Source organism: Magallana gigas, chromosome 5 (assembly GCF_963853765.1).
Source record: "Magallana gigas chromosome 5, xbMagGiga1.1, whole genome shotgun sequence".
NCBI lineage: Eukaryota > Metazoa > Mollusca > Bivalvia > Ostreida > Ostreidae > Magallana > Magallana gigas.
In genome coordinates, this window is record NC_088857.1 from 14,001,497 (window position 1) to 14,017,985 (window position 16,489).

Sequence of the window (16,489 nt, forward strand, 5' to 3'; positions counted from 1 at the left end):
ATAAACTAATATTGAATGTATAAACATATATGAGTTTTTAATCATCGATGTCTGAGAAAAATAATTTTATTATTACTAGACTTTGATAAAAAATAACTTAAATTGATTGATTTATTTCAGTGTATTGGCAAATATTTATGTTTCCTTAGATAATTAATTCTAATGCGTGAACTGTGTATAACCGTCCTTTTATAAAGCATGTTTCTTTCTGAAATCAAAGTCATTCATTTTTGTTTAAATTTATCTGTGGCATGTTGGATAAGAATATGAGCAAAAGTTTACAAATTCAACTAAACCAGATATTTGAAGATCACAAGTATTTTCTTTATAGCGATTTGTACTTTCCTTACTTGATTTTTTTTATAATTTTCTTAGCAGATTAATGTTTTTCCTAAAATGTTTATTTGCTCACAGAAAATTAAAATCTAATCTTTTTTTATCAGCTAGCATAAAAGTTTATAAAAAACCACATGTTATAAAGAAATGAAAGTGGTAAAGAATTGGCAACCCTGATGGTTATCAATGTCACACAAGACCCCCAGGAGATTTTGCATGTTATAGGCAGTAGGAATAATGAGAGTTTTTGTTTGAAGATAATTTTAATATTAAACATTATGTAAGTGGGTCTTGTTGGGGTTTTGTAGATCTATAATCAGTTACTGGGGGTGAGAAATTTCCCATGGAGAAACAGAACTTTGCCTCAATGCTGCCATTGGTGCAAAGTGGCAGGACCGGTTCCTCAATCTTGCTTGATAATATTTCAGACCAAGCCCTATTAGAAGGTGTGCAAAATTGACAAAAGATGGGGACCTGTTTAACGTTGGTGCTTATAATTTGATGATCAAATTTGACTCGTTACGTAGATAAGAAATGATTTGAAAGAAGTCATTTTGATTATTAAAAAAACTATTAGATCTTTGACTCCACTAAATGAACTAACGTTATCTAATAAATTACGATATCTGCTTATTTTTCCAATGTACTTTAAGAAATTAACCACACCCAATGAAAAAAAGAAATATAATAACATAACATAATAACATATAGACTTCAGAAAGCAACTCTTTGAATTGTTCATTGATAAAGATCTATACATCTGTAAAATAAAAAGAAAATTACATGTTGATCAATGATTAAAGTCTTTGGGCAAGGGGGATGGAAGGATGTAGATATTTATTGAGATATCAACAATGAAGCTGATTGAAAAAAAACAAAAAAACGGCAGTTGATATATGATTATTAATGCCTATATAGATATTATTAAAGGGACTTGGACACGATTTAAGATCAAAAATTTTATTTTTATTTTCTATGTATAAAATGATTAACTGGTGCATTTTAAATAATTGACCAAAATATTAAATGTAAAAGTCAAGTTACAAGCGAGAAACGGAGGTAATAATTGATAGTAATGTAAACAACGCTCGAGTCTTATAGTTGTTTACAAGAAATGTTATGTAGAATTTTACCATTTCTTAGACAAAATGACTTGTAAAAAACAATTTAAACTAATTCAATATCTTCATAAATACTATTATCAACAAAAGAAAGTTACATTTGATTGAAACTAACACCAATACAACACATATGTAAAGATGACAATATTCGAGCTTTGTTTACAAAACAAAGAATTATGAACTCTGTATCATGCTTATAACTTGATATTTGAGTTTCAAATTTTGACATAGTATTATAAACTTCTATACTTCTCAGTATAAACATTGAAAATGAAAAAATAAAATTTGAAAATCTTAAGTCAAATCGTGTCCAAGTCCCTTTAAATAAAAACTGGTTGACAACTACAGCCCTGGAGCAGAGGAAGCTGTCTTTCCTCACTCCAGTATAACTTTATGGTTTCTGGGTGTAGTGAGGTCATTATTTTGTCTGCTGTGCTAATGATGGGCATTACTTGGCCATTTGCTGGATAAGACAGAGATATGGGTAGAGGGATGGATGTGTTAGGGGGGCTGATCGACAGTTTCGGCTTCTACTCCCATTAGCAGGGCTGGTCAGATAAGACATTTTTACATTCCCCACCTATTATCACTCTGATTAACTCTCTGATTAACAAGCTAATTATTACTTGTTTTGTAATTTGTTGTCCATTTTATTATCCCATTAACCCCCAGGGGTGTATAAGGCTCTATTCTTACTGAAGGTGGGAGGGGAAGGTAGACCTCCATTATGTTTACAATCTGTGATGTTGTGGTTTACCAGTATTGTAGTTTGTGTTGGTAATGTCTACATGTCATTTTCTTGTTAAACAGGTGTAATATACATAAGTACCGACCGACAGGTAAAGGATAAACACAACTTATTATTAGGATTAACAGGTGCTAAAGAGAGGGTCAGAACTCGAAAGTACCTGTAACTGTCCATATATCATCAAAGTTTGCCGATTGGTTGTATCTTCACATGCAAACATTCGGCCACCTACACCGTCTAGACAGAATAATGTGAATACTTGATACCATTTTTCTGTTTTTATAAATCTTGGTTTGCATCATCAAATTGCACTAAATTTTTAAAAATGCAGGACCCACTTTTATACATTCTTTCTTCAGCTTACAGAATAACTCTATATAAATGTGAATTCTTGAATTGAATTTTTCTGTTTTTTTATAAATACTGGCTTGCATCATCAAATTGCATCAGATTTTAAAAATTTAGATCCCACTTAAACATTCTCTCTTCAGCCTACAGAATAACTCTATAAATATTGGTAGCCTTTGCTGAGCAACAATAAAAAAAAGATTGGGTATATATTATCTGAGGGTTGTCATTTTTAGTTCATTGAATATTTTTGAGGTGTGAAAACCAGTCATAGAGAATAATAGGTCACTGTCATCTATAAGATGTGAGGAATGCAAATTTCTGTCTTTCATGATAGAAAGATTATCTTTTGAGGTTTCATTGATGTTATAGACTATTGCTCAACCTTATTGATATATGCAAAGGAAAAGAACTCTACCATGAAGTTGGGTTTTTATGAAAATGAAATGAGAATCATATTTTTCAACCGTCAAGAATTTTGAGTGAATATACCAGTAGTAAACATGTACTGACGCAAGATTATGGCCCAATTTCATTTCTTCTAACAGTATTTTTATGCCCAGATTTAGATGAATAAAAGAGAAATAATTTTATATTGTACATGAAAAGTGTCAAGAGTTTTACTAAATGATATTTGATCAGGCAAGTTCATTTAAAATGTAAGAATCCAGCCCTTTGTGCCTCAAGAATTCATTTTAGGTAACTTTAGAAAGCATTTGCAAGGGAGCGATAGAAATGTAATCTTAGTAATAAACTGAAGAGTTCATAAAACACACATCTATGAAACAACTTCTCCCTAGAAAGTATTGGGGTATACTCATGCAGAATGGCGTTATTCAGGCAGCTGTTGAAATGTACAACAGTTTAAAACGTCTATACTAATTTTCAAATTTTGTATGGCTGCTAGCTGCCAAGATATCTTATAAAAGCCTTTCTAAGAGAAATCATATTTAATTAGCTGGAATTAATGAGTAAGGTAATTGTGTTGTAGGATTGAAGAAAAAATGAAAGAACTGTCAAAGAGAGGTGATTGAGGACCGAAGGAAGAAGTACACTCCCACTGGAGGGAGCTGTATGTGGCGGGCCATGACAAAACGTTCATTGAGAATTTATGATGCACAACGTCGACCAGATCTGCAAAATAGACCCTCTACCTATTCTCAGTTCAAATCCAGGCACATACTTCCACAGAAAAAAAAATAATGGAAAAGAAAATAGACCAACAAACGATGAAACATTAGTATTATATGAATACGTTTGTGTTAATAGTCAAAATTTTATTATTTCAATTTGACAGATTTATCTGAAATGACTTTCTAATAAACAAGTACAGTAGACAATTGAAACTAGGTCAGACTTAAGAATTTGTTACAAGATAAAAAAGAAATGTTGGTATGAATTTTCACGATGTTGTAATTACAATCATAAAAGTGCTATTATATGTGCTATAAATCAGTGGCAATGCAATAACATTATTAAAAACATATTTGAAGACATCATTGCTTCATAACATACTGGAATACTTTCTATGTTTTTTTTGCAGTCGACTTCAAAATTTTTTAATTTTATTGCAGTGAGTGTGGGTGTCATTTGAAATTCATGGGAAGAATGAGACACAGTGTGATGTTTCGTGAATCTATGATCACCAACCCCTAGCTGACCTATTTTCCAACTACCAATAAATGTATGTACATGGAATATATATAGACATACTTTAACTTTTATACAATTTAGATTTAATAATATAAGGCTTTCTGTTCTTATGATTGTTAACCCCTGATACCTACATATGATTTAAAATCTTAATATTAATGATAATTAAGTCCATATGTTCACCAATTTGTGTATATCAGTAAGCATGGTTCCTACATTTCCATGCCTTTTCTCTTCTCAAGCCAAGAGAGAGTACAGTATTATTTCATTTCACAATTCAGTTGTCCTTCTAGTGAATTAAGCCAATTGATTTGATCTTGATTAAAACAGGAAGAAACAGATTGACAAAAACAGATGCAGTACCTGTGAATTTATATTTTTTCCTTTTATTGTAATCCTTACTGCTATACTTTGCTGTAATGAAACTCTTTTCTTTAGCTGATTAGTTTACCATTTACCTGTAATTATTAATCATATATATTGCTTAAGGAGTCTTAATATGGTGTTAATTAATATTTGAAGTCACAAAAAGGAACTGTAGAACGGTATAACTTGACTGATTCTTGTCGGCGGTATATGTTCTAGTAGATTTTACCTCATTTGATTTTCTGAAAGTAAATGTTCATGTAAAGATCTTTTTGTGTTAAAGGGAGATGTCTCTCTAACACAGTTTATTTCTATACGTGTCTCTCTTTCATGTACATGCATGTTACTGTTTTACATTCAATGACAAGTTGTCTGTTGCCTAATTAAGGACCCTACTACTGCGTGTCCATCTCGTACATCAGACAGTATGGATGAGTGGGTCATGGTGTCAGCTTAAAGCTCTGTAGATCTACTAGTATAGATATAATCGTAATCTTAATCCCTCTGATTTGATCATAATCTTATGTGACATTTCAATTAAATCTGTGTTAATTGAGCTTGACAATTAATTTCTGTATTAATTCATGTGTGCTTTACCTCTTTAATAGTTAGCTTAAAACATTTTTCAGATTTGAAATGCCCGTTAAACCATGCTATTGCATTCATATCTGAACTTTTTTTATAGCTGTGTGGGAAAATGTTTTTCATATCATCTCAATAATATTTTTATACTCCTTCTTTATACTCCTTCTAATGAAGTTTTGGGAGTAAATAAGAATTACCATGTCCAACTTTGTCTTTTTGTCGGTCTGTCTGTCCATCCATCTTAATTTTATAATTGGTCAATAATTTTTATGAGAAGAATTAATATCACAGGTTCATACCTTAAATTGACGCAAAGGTTGTCTGTGACCCAAGAGAATGTCATGACCCTTGACTAAGGTCATTAACCAAGGTCACATTATTGTTATCGCACTCATCTAAGGAGCCCTTTTTGGTCAGTGCTTGTTAAATGTTACCCGTCAACAGAAATTGCCACATAATAATTTAGATTGTTGACATGAAACCACTCATATTATGTAAAAGTTAATGAAAATTTTCAGTTTTATTAAGTAAAAGTAATTTGTATTTAGTTCTCTCTCTCTCTCTCTCTCTCTCTCTCTCTCTCTCTCTCTCTCTGTACTTTTGTAATTAGACAAGACATGTTTTAATATGCTGGATTACGTAACCCAAAACTAATAAAAGTTCTTTGATTTGTGTTTGATGCTTGATAACAAGACGAGATTGCATTCTTACTGCGAGAGTTTATTGACTTGAAGAGGTATGATGTTAAGTTTACAAAAATCCACAGTTTAAACAACAGGTGGAAGCAATTTTTTTCATTTTACAAACCAAGTTTCAAACAAATTCTAGCTTTAATTTGATAGTCTACGCAGTACTTGGGTTTTGCTGTATATATTATTTCTTTATGAAATCAAGGAACACCATTTTAAGAGAACAAGGTATCTTTGGATCGGTTTACCATTTGCACTAAATAACCGTTCTGATTTGTAAAATAATATCAGGATGAGTTTTTTAAAAAAAAATGTTGTTTGATACATTTATTTCTGTGGTATGCAGAAATGAAGGGTAATTTGAGTGCATTTCCAAAACTGTTGATCCAAATTTCATATTATGTGTTAATACAGAACTTATTATTGTGTTTGTGTATTTACTGATGAAATGGATCAAGGTGATGATCGAATTGAATTATCAGTATATATTTCAGACAGTTAATGTTTAAAAGCTTTTAAATGTTGGAAATTTCTTTAAAAAATTATTTAAATGAATGCATGTTAAGTTTATGATATGAAACATGTTTTGGCAAAGCAGTTTTAAACTGCCGATTCAGTTAAAAATTTATACAATGAAGATATGGTATTAAAAAAAACAAATGATTTGATTTCATGTAATTATTTTTAAAATATATATTTTAAATGATATTTTAAAGCTTATGTATTTTTACATCATTATACCAAGCCAACGTGAATAAAAAGAATATTTAGGTCATACTAAGACAGGTACTTTCACTTATAATTTTGTCAATGAATCTTAAGCACTGTAATATTGTTTTGGGATATTATTCTGATGCTATAAGTACTTAGGAACCAAAATAATTCGTCTGTGACACTAATTATGTTTTGCGTCATGAATTCGTTGGGGGGAATGGCAAAATGGCAGGAAGCACTGTGTGTGTACATTAAAGCCACCGTTAAAGGGCCGGTGCCCACTATCAGAGAGAAAGAGAGACTCGCTCATATGAAGGTCGGCATTGCCACACTCCACTGAGTACTTCTTACCTGTGTGTGCATATTTTAATAGTCTGACGGAGAGAGAGAAAGAGAGAAAAAGGCCAGTCTACCTATAGGTTTTTTTTTCTTGAATGGAATAAGACAAACTGGTGTACCTCATAGTTTAAAATTTTATTGATTACTGGTGGTGTGAAATTTTGGAAAGAAAAATTTCTCTGATTGAGAATATTTGATTGGAATTAAAAAAAAACATTTCTACTTTTGTGAAGTTGCATAAAGTGAAGAATTAGCAAAAGAAGTGGATTTTTCTTTGTACATGTGCTGTGGAATTAAATTTGTGAACACAGAAGAATGATTTTTTTTAAGTTTGGGAAGAAACAAGATACAAAGTGATTTTTTTTCCTGATTTATGCCAATATTGACCAGTGATTTGTGGGGGAAAAAATTCGGACCTTAGACCAGTGCCACTGATAGACCTGTGTGTGCCGACTGTGACTTCTGCAGTTGTAATTCAGACGTGGAATGTTTACTGATTACAAATACAAGCAGATTTGTTAACGACTTGACAGGTAAGACCTCTCAGGTGTTGTAGAAAAGGTGTTCCTTTTTTCCAGCATTTACTAATGTCACTTTAGATCTATTGAAAATGAAACTTTAATGGTGACAAAGTTTACTGTGCCTGCAGACGGAATTTAGTTGTAGATCACTGCTATGATGAGACTTTATCTTGTTTGCTTAATCCTTTTGTTTTTGTATATTTTTTTACCCTTTGATGATATTTATTATGTGCTGTAGAAAATTCTAAATGTGTTGCTGAATAGAAAATTTGCTTGATGAATTCAGAGTCATGAAATGAGTTCACAGTTCAAACATGCAATGTTGATAGTACGGACTGCATTTATTTTTGGTAGAGGGGTTTTAAAGATTTGATTATACATGACACTCGTTGTGCAGAAATGCTGTAATTATTATATAAGTAGTTAAAAATAATAAAGGGAAGACTTGAAAAAATATTTAAATTCAATTCATGAAGAACTAAGTGCAATTAAGTAAGAGAAATCTCTAAGCCATTCCCTAAAGCACAAGATAGTGAAATACACAAAATATGGAAAGTGATATGTAAGGGTTAAAACAAATTTTAACAAAGGCATGCATTTTCACAAAAAAACTTGCTGGCCTCAATCTCCTAATCCCCCACATGCTGAAGTCCTTGTGAGGGGAAAAGGGCTGGGAGCAGCAGGCTTTTTTGTCAAATAGTGAATAAAACTTTCACCACTCCTCATATAATGAGCGATTCTTAACTACAAATAACCATGCCTAATTGAGCACCAATCACTCGTAAAATGCATGTAGAAAAGAGTTCTTGGGATGCAGATTTGCAGACCTTGATCAGGCAAGGACCACTTGACATGTCTTGTATTTCTGACAGTAGACTGTGGTCAGTTTGTAATGAATTGTGTCGATGTTAATTAAGCCCTTGAGTAGAAGACTATATAACTGTTATCTTTAGATCAGATCTTAAGATATTTGTAACAGTATTTTAAGTTCCCTGGCTAAGAAAACTTTATGCCTGAGACATACCGGTACATGTAGTCTACAGCCCTGTTTAAATTGGATTAATTACCCTTGGTATTTTAAAGTCATTAATGGTTAATTCAGTACAAACCTTTGCGTGTTATGCAAGTAGTATTTGTACAAGTTTCTGAATCTGTGCCAAATCAAATGCGTAAAGTGCTAATACATAAAAAAAACAAATGTTGAAATGTTTTTCTAGCAGAGATTTTTTTCTCAAGGAAGATGCATATTCAGTTGCCTGCCTTCTGATTTATCTTAATTCTTTTGGATCAACGGGATTTAAATCTGATGTAGTTTGCATCCAACCTGATGCTCAGGTCTTTTCATGTTTTAATTGACAGTATATAACAGATTAAAAATCGAGAAACAACCCAGCAGTTGCTGTGTTTAAAACTTCCTGTGTGATGTCTAAATGGATAAGGGGGTGGAAGATTTGTTTATTTCAATAACTTTTTTTTTAAATTGATGTGGCAAAAAAAGTTGAAATCTGTAAAACCTCAAACTTTTGAAACTAGGCTAGGGGGTCTGAAAATTTATATCTTGTGGTTGATTATCAGTCGGAGATTTGGTTGAATTAATGACCGATTTTGTCCTGATTTCTTGTGTTTGTCTCTCTGCAGTTATAATCTTTATTTTTAAATCTTTAAAAAATCAGATTTGGTTTTTTTTCCTGAATTAAAAAAGGTAATCATTTACTGACTGACTTAATGACTGATTTTATCCTGATTTCTCATGTTAGTCTTTTGCGGGTATAATTTTTAATTTTTGAATCTTTGAAAAAATTAGATTTCTTTTTTATTTTCTGGATTAAAATAGGTAATTATCTACTGGGATGATATCAGCTGTTAACCTATGAACATGTTAGTCTGTCTTTGATTCTAAGTAGTTCCTGCATGCGCATCTTCAAAAAAATCTGTTTTTTGTCTTATCCTGTAAATCACAGATTTTATAGTTGTAAAAACACTTCTTTATCACGGATTACTTGCTGAGCTTGGAACTGTGTTCATCCAGAGGATGGGCAATGAATCCTGCCTGAAAATTAAATTACAGACAACACCACATACAATGTTTGGGTCAAAACATTCTGGTGTTGTTGCAGTTAAGAAGGCTAATGAGGTTGATATTTTGTAAATACTTGATAATTCTTTTCGGTTTTGGTTTGATGTGAATTTGTTTTTCAGCAGTTGTCAAAAACGTTGTTTGGCACCAGTGGCTGATGTTTTGGTGTTAACTATCTTATCTATTTACCTGCAAATCTTTCAAACTGGCAACTTGTTGACGGATATATTCTGTGATTTGTACAGTGTTTCACAAATAGAACATTTTGCAAGAATACTCCATTCCCTTGTTTCATAAGATTAAATATTCTGTTTGGAAAAAGTACAATGTCTTAATCCAGTGCTACGCAGGCTATGTAACATGTTTGCACATAAAAGATGTCCCCCTAAACCTTTTACTATGAACTAATTTGAGTATTAAGTGACAAATTTACAATTATTTGCTTTACTAAAAATAATATTTAATAAACCTGGTCATGACATGGTTAACACTCAGGTCAATAATTGTCTATATCCAAGAACTCTTTTTCCCTTGTAGCAGTGGCAATCCACTATATTCCATTCAGCCAGGGACAAGTGAAAATTGATTGGTCCATGCATCCAACCAAAGGCTCTGTTACAGCTCCAGCACTCTTTTCAAGGTAAATCATTTATAACACGGTTACAAATGCAGGTAGACAGTTATTACCTGTCGTTTATTACTGGGTTTCCTGTGTGGACGGGCCAGCAAGCAGTTGTTTTCCCACCAAGTTTTAAGTCCATCTGAATTTGAAGATCAGTTACAGAAATACCCCACCAAAGATATTTGACTTTTTGCGTCCTGGTAAATTTTACCAGCCTGGAACAAATGTGTTTGATTGTGTAACATGGAATAAGGCGTAGTTTTTTTAAGGGATTTTCCCCAAGAGTTGATAGGATTTACCTTTATCTGTGGCCCTGGTCTAGCTGTTACCTGTTGGGTTCGATGTTGAGATCACTGAAACACCAAGAAATCATTTTTTGGGGGAGAGGGTAACATTTGTTGTTTTTTCTTTGTTTGGAATGAACATGTATTTCATGATTTTGAGATATTTCCCACAAATTCAGTTGTGAGAATTTCCAGCCTTCACTTAAAAATATTTCATATGATAATGCATGAGGAACGGAAACTATGACTCCAACTCAAATTTCTCAAATTTAAGGGTATGAGATATACATGTATCTATATAACTATAGATATATCGTTTTGTCGCTGGTATTTTTGACTGTTTGGTATGAAAAATTGCTATATTTTTGAATACAGCATATTTTAAATTTTCTTTTTTAAGGAAGGTATGTGCTTTACTTTCCAAATAATTAAAAAACAGATTACCTTGTAAATATTCAAGTGATTTTGAAGCATTTAACTAGCCATTCTGTATAATCAGTGGTCACAAAACCAATTTGGAGATTCCAGAAATTGTGGTTACTGATTATATGCAGACCATATTTCACCCGAAATCTGAAGGAATGGCTTAACTATTCTATCAAGCGTCTGTTTTGACACAGACAGAATGGGAAGATTAAAACCAGGTTATTATTTGTGTATGAATATTAAATCTTCAGTTTATTTTCACTATGTGAATTGGACAAAAGCTGGGTCATTAGTGATTTGTTTGGCCCCATGGGGTCGGATTGCATAGAAAATATGTACACAAAGGCTTTGCTTTGATTTGTTTGTAATGTTTTGCAAGTTGCTTTTTAGAATTACACCAAGTTATGATTCCTTCAGTCCTTACTTTACCTGGGTAAGGTAACTCCGAAAAGGGGGGAGGGTGGGAGGTATGGATGTATGATAGTAATGTTGTTGGCAATCCTGTTTTACTCCAGTGAATAAATAGCTCGGTCTAATTGAGACAGTTGGATGGTGGTAGTTGTGATGGATAGGCAGAGTGATCTTTTTGGAATTCTCTTGGAATAAATGTCATTCTTGCATGGAGAAGATACCTACATGTAGGTTATCAGCATGCAAGCCCTCAGTAACTGCTACAATATTTGTACATACCTGTAAGCGTTCTACTGTTGTTGATCTGTGAATGCAATAGTTGCGCAACTTGTGGCTGGTTCTAAGTAGCTGGTACTCACTCAGGCTACCTGTTGTTCTATGAGTCATAATTATACATGCATAAATGATTGTGAAAGTGAGAGATAATCAGTCGAGATATCCCGATACTCGCAACCTAACTGTTGAGTCATCTCGCAAAAAGGGTGAGATACGTGGGCCAAAAGATTTCACTGGTCATTGTGCTTAAGTGCAGAATTTTTTTTGGCAGAGATTTATCTTTGCATGTTGGCATCAAGAGAGTTTACTGAGATGGTCATCTAACAACATTTAGGAATTGCCATCCAATAAAGCAGGGGCATTCTTTGAACATGATTGTGCATTATCACAATTTTCCTTTCGAAAAAAAATCTTTACGTATTCAAATAAGTTTTATTACGTAGGATTTAAAGGAACTTTAACAATAAATTTTACATATTCAAAAGACAGGTAGCCTGCTAGTAATCTATTTTCTGCTTGCTCTATGAAAAGGTTTTTCTCTATGCAGTTAACAAGTGCTTCATACTTGAAATTTCTTATGTCCAGTCATAATGAGCGTGATGCTGATTTTCTTTGTCCCACTACTCGTGAACCAGCAAAACGTCTAAATACATATTAGATAAACACAGTCGGGCTTCCATTTTTGCTTGTGAACTTGCATTCAACCATGTGATTTTTATGTTTATACATTAATGAAGTGAACAAATGCTTTACATAGCCATCTGAGTAAACCCGTAGATGAGACAGTAAGCCTGCACATGGGCAGTTTAATATAGGTCATAGTCAGGTAAATTAAGTAATGCATGCATTGACCTGAACTATTGGACTATATGGTAGCTTATAAGTTCACTCTTTGCTTTATTTGTCCCTATTAATTCTGTGTCATGAGTCACTGTGAGTGTTGGGAATGTTTTCAATGGCTTCATTGCATGGAACGGATCATGGTTCGATTCCAAACCAACTGAGAAATGCTTTCATGTATATCTGTTGAACATTACATGAAGTGTTAGCTTATAGGAGAAGAGTGCTTTAGAATGTTTCTTTAAAAGAGTAAACTTGAAGCAAGTGATTCTGTAGAGGCAGTGCACATTGAAGAGGGCATTTATTGCATTCCCTCGTTATGAGGGTTTGCACAAGTTGCGTAAGAAGAAGCAGAACCCTTCTATTGACTGCCATTTAATGGTTAATTAGAAAATTAAAAACGGATGTGTCTGGTGAAGAAAGGGGGGCCTTGTTTTTATCTTTGTGTCTCATCTCGGTAAAGACCCAGACACAATATGTGAAATCTTGGGGTATATCGCAACAATAAGGCGTTGTGTTGGCGGGGGATAATTTCTGTCTGGATGTCAGTGTTACAGTCTATGCATCTAAGAAGATGAAAATTAACCTTGCTTCTTGTATATATTGCATGTTTTATAATTCAAAGAGGAATTATTCTGTATTATTCATGCAGACAGTAACTTATGAAATGTCTCTTTTAATATGTAAACTTGAGAGTTTTCTACCTGTTATTTGAGAGAGAGAGAGAGAGAGAGAGAGATTGCTTCAAATGTATAGTGTCTGTGTAGAATAAGTTTTAGGTTTTTTGATTCAATAAAACTTATTGTGACACAATTGCCTTAGTTCAGTCTATGAGAAGGTGCTCTATGATCTGCTTTATCTGAATGTCAATGTCTACTATCAATATGGAGCCAAGATTTTAAAGGTCTCCTTTGGACTTGTTGACTTTCATCTCTTAACCAATCATTGCTAATTTCAACACCTTGGTTCTATTGACTCTGGTATCCCTTGCAGGTTATCTCAGATGAATTCAGGGGTACTTTGTATAACAACTACAATGCAATTCTTAATGGTAGGTCTAAGTATTTTTTAAGGTTGTGCATTTCGCAGGAAATGGGATGGCAAAAAGAAATGGATACCCATATTGTGTTTTGAACCACTAGAATACTACATCCTGAAACTAAAGGACTATCAGACTACTAACAAAGTAATTCTCACATTCTCTTAAGTACATTTCATTTATCAACATCCCAGTATCAATCGTAGAGGCTTTGAATTCATGAGATTTGCCATTGCAAAAAAACTTGTTTGAATGTTGATTTCCTCCATCTTTGGTTACAACATACTCGATAGTCTGGTTTTGATAAGTTGTGTACGAACATTTTAGGAAATAACTTGAGATCACACACAGAGATATGTAGTGGGGGAGTTGTTTGTAGGTTAAATCTTAATATTATTACCATATTCATACTGTAAAGCTTTACATTTACCACATGATGAATTCTCCAGAAACTTTGTAGGTGGAAATTGCAATAATGAATAATGTTATTCAATTTTGACATTTTTTGATCAATTAAATAAAGGATTGCAATGAATTTGCAATTTTATCATGGTTTCACAAAGATTTTTTTGTTTTTGTGAACACCTTTCATATCTAGACTTCAAGAACTAGAAACACTAGAACACCCAAAGGGTTTCTTTGAGGACCATGTTTTGGAAGCCTGCAAGTGAGGACTTGATACCAAAAATGGAATTGTTTGTTTGTCATGTAAAAACTGCAAACATGCATCATGCACCTGCCATAGATATTCCACCTGATTGTCATTTTGCATGTAGAATGTTAATTTATGACATGGTTTTGCCTGTGAAGCAATATCTTTTCTGTTCTACCTGCACAACAACTTTGCAATGAATCATATTTTTTCATAGACTGTGAATGGGTATTTGTAACAAACACTTGTATGAAAAAAGCTATCAATGTTGAAAACATTTCAATATCAACACCAATCCATCAAAGTCTTTTTGAATAACTAGGTATCAAGTTTGATGTATGATTTGCTAAATCTTCATTATTCCTTTGACATCTTTGTGAAGGTGGTGTTGAAAATTTCCTGTAATTTTGGTCCATATTTTTCTCCTGCTATTTGAATAAATTAGTTTGAATTGATATCCAAAAGAATAAACTTGGGAAAAAGTTTTTCAAGTGAATAGAAAATGATAGTGATGATTTCGTATGAGGTGAAAGAAACGCCTATCCCTTAGGTGACACAATTAATGAAAATTACCGAATTTAGAGACATTAAATTACTTTGAATCACTTCTTGTGTTCATTGATAGAAATCATGTTATTACATTAAATAAGATTATTCTGTTTGTAGATATAATTATATATGGTAACTTGATTTCTCTCTATGAAATCCTAGGAGCTGAGTGGGGTAGGTATTACAATGGCTTGACTTGTGATCATTATTCCAGATCGCTGTTCCTAAACAGACATGACCATAGGCTGACTAGCTCTGATATTTTCTGGTTCAACATGTATCGTACCTAACTTTATGGTCTACAACTAAACAGTAAACATATATAAAGAAACTGCTTGATATTTCCTTGGACAATTAAATGTGATAAAGACTTGGTTGGCGAGATCCAGACAGATATTGCATAAAATTAAACTAAGTATAACAATATTTACCCATCCCCTTTGTATCCAGGTTTTTAAAAGTGGGATAATTGAAAGCAATAAGGACCTTCATTCATAAAAGATGTTTGTAATACATTGGGCCTTTTTAGTTTAAATTGGTCTGAAAATTACCTTGGTCGCTCTATTACCACTTAGCTGATTTAATTGTTTATTATGAAAAATTGTGCCACAGTACAGCTTAGGCTCACAAGAGCAGGAACCTGCTTCAATGAATGGAAAACTGTAGAATGTAAATCTACTTGATGTTGAAATTTTTGAGATTTTGGGGTAGGAGAAGTAATTAGACTAATTACATTAAGCATCGAGACCATTGATAATAAAGGGCTCTGAATTCAATTGTGAAACAGTCCTACCTATAGACTTGGAGACTACTCTCAGAGACATGTTTGGACATTTTTGTTCTGTCTGCAGACCACCTGGCTGTAAAATTATGGGACGTTTACACATGCTTAAATAGTGTTCCATCCACTACTTATCTAGAGTCATTTCACACTTCTTGAAAAATCTAGGAGCAAACACATTTTCTGTTGAGGACCAAACAACCAAACAGCTGTCATTATTTTGGATGGACTTTTCACCTTTTGTCCAGGAAATCACTTTTTGAGATGGACCAATAAACACTGAATCACCAAAATTCTCTTTGGAATGTTTCTTTATCATTTTCAAAGGATTTAAATTCAGTTTATTTCACACTTAATCTAAATGAAGAAAAAAACTTATCCAAACACTTTCATTCAAAAAACAGGTGTTGAAAGGCATATTTAAAAACTGTTTAAAGTGTACTGATGTACGAATTAATTTTGCATACTTGCACTGGAATGATTGTACGCATTTGTTGTTTTTGGTGAGTCTATTTTAATTCAACTGAATGCGAAAAAAATACAGAAGAAAAGGATATTGTCATGAAAATGTTTCTTTACTTACTTTGTATCATGTTTTATTTCTTTGTAACCTGATCTTGGAGTAAGATTAAGGCCTGCAGACCTTCTTCTTTGAATGGACTGTCGGGGTAAATGGATGTGGGTGCAAACACCTCTGTCAAATTAATGTCACAGGGAAGGCCCAGTTGTTTAAGAAGTCAGCATCTCTTTAGACAGTAATTACCACTGATCAAGAAAAAAGACAGTTATCATAGCTTGTTGGATTACAACCTGGAAACGCTGATTTTAGGGGTTTTGACAAGACTTTTCCACCTATTTGAGGCAATGCTTTATTTTGTAGGCTAGCCAATTTCTGTGTCCTGTCTGCTCCCCCTTAGGAGACATCATTCAATCCTAATGCAAGCTTTTTTACTGCTCCATCTAAAGTCACCTAGCTGAAAAAAGGGTCAATAAAATATTGTGGGATGTAAATCAGAAACCTGTTTTTGGAATAATATGTTTCATGAATATGACACCTTATTACCGGTGATGTAGCTATTTGATGGTGTTACCACACTGATTTTCAACATGAT

The 16,489-nt window shown here is 33.1% G+C and overlaps 1 protein-coding gene across 6 annotated transcripts in view; it reads left to right on the forward strand.

Annotated features, from left to right (window-relative positions):
* The first annotated feature begins 4,199 nt into the window (after positions 1–4,199).
* The window catches only part of LOC105322766 (semaphorin-5A), a 53,891-nt gene continuing 41,601 nt past the window's right edge, over positions 4,200–16,489 (forward strand). Inside the window, exons 1-2 of one of the 6 annotated variants that reach the window (XM_034471268.2) lie at positions 4,200–4,237; positions 10,035–10,137. The gene's annotated coding sequence lies outside the window, so the exon portion shown is untranslated. Of the gene's footprint in view, positions 4,238–6,743; positions 7,433–8,654; positions 8,756–9,834; positions 9,860–10,034; positions 10,138–16,489 lie in introns of those variants that run through there. The other 5 variants (XM_011421640.4, XM_066083949.1, XM_020065042.3 and 2 more) reach the window with 5 other exon arrangements.